The sequence below is a fragment of the Meleagris gallopavo genome, chromosome 2 (assembly GCF_000146605.3).
Source record: "Meleagris gallopavo isolate NT-WF06-2002-E0010 breed Aviagen turkey brand Nicholas breeding stock chromosome 2, Turkey_5.1, whole genome shotgun sequence".
Classification (NCBI taxonomy): Eukaryota; Metazoa; Chordata; class Aves; order Galliformes; family Phasianidae; genus Meleagris; species Meleagris gallopavo.
The window spans coordinates 109,053,906-109,055,257 of record NC_015012.2 but is presented as its reverse complement, the minus strand read 5'-3'; positions in this window follow the sequence as shown (position 1 = coordinate 109,055,257).

The window sequence follows — 1,352 nt, the reverse complement described above, 5'->3', positions numbered from 1 at the left end:
GGAGAGGAGAGGAGAGGAGAGGAGAGGAGAGGAGAGGAGAGGAGAAATAATTAACAAATAATTAACAGCTACATATGAGTCTAATTAATCTGACTACTGTCATTGTTGCATGGCAGAAGACCTCAAAATCTACTGCTTTGAAGCAGGCATATAGGTAGACTTATGGTGGTGGTGAGGAAACAGATCTGCCTCGGAGGCCAGTGGGCATTGTACAGCTCCCAGTGCAGCGGGCACAGCCCTGCGCTGCTGGACATCAGGGAGCAGTGGGTGCTCTCAGCCATAGTGTTTAGGCTGTGCTGGATGGAGATGGGGTTGGGCTCAGTGATCCCTGCAGCTCCCTTCCAATTTGGGATACTCTGGGATTCTATGAGCGTGAAACATGGGACAAGAGGCCCACATCCCTCAGTGCCACATCTCCACGGTTCCCTCAACTTCAAACCATTTCCTCTCATCCTGCTGTTATCTGCCCTTTCCAAGAGCTGACTCCCCTCCTATTTGTAGGCTCCCTTTAGGTACTGAAAGGCTGCAATGAGGTCACCCCACAGCCTTCTTTTCTCCAGGCTGAACAAGCCCAGCTCCCTCAGCCTGTCCTAATAGCGGAGGTGCTCCAGTCCCCTGATCATCTTTGTGGCTCCTCTGGACCCTCTCCAACAGCTCCCTGTCTTTCTTGTACTGGGGACTCCAGACCTGGACGCAGTACTGCAGAAGGGGCCTCAGAAGAGCAGAATAGAGGGGGACAGTCACCTCCCTGTCCCTGCTGGCCACATCTCTTCTGATGGAGCCCAGGATACCATTTGCTTTCCAAGCAGTAACACACTGCTGGCTCATGTTATGCTTTTCATCCATCAGGACCCCCAGGTCCTTCTATGTAGGGCTGCTCTCAAGGACCGCTCCTTCCAGTCTGTATGGATGCCTGGGATTCCTCCGGCCCAAGTGCAAAACTCTGCACTTTGCTGTGTTGAACCTCCTCAGGTTCACCCGGGCCCACCTTTCAAGCCTGTTGAGGTCCCTCTGAATGGCATCCCTTCCTTCCAAGGCAATGTCTCAGTTTTCTATCTGAGACATTAGTATTACTGCGACTAATACTTTGCATGGGGTCAACAACAAGCATCCACACCACACACACAGGAATCTTTTTGTTCTCTTTCTCTTTATTGAGCAGAGGGGATGACACGTGGGTCAGAGCATGGAGAAGCTGCTCCCAAAGCCACCGCCGTGCCTCCTCTCCCCCAGGGGCTCCTCCTCAGCCCTTATTTCCACTTCCGGTTGGCAGGCACGCAGCAGTGCACCTTGCAGTCGGAGGAGTAGGCCCAGACCTCTGCCTTGGAGCACTTGCTGGAGCAGTAGCCGAT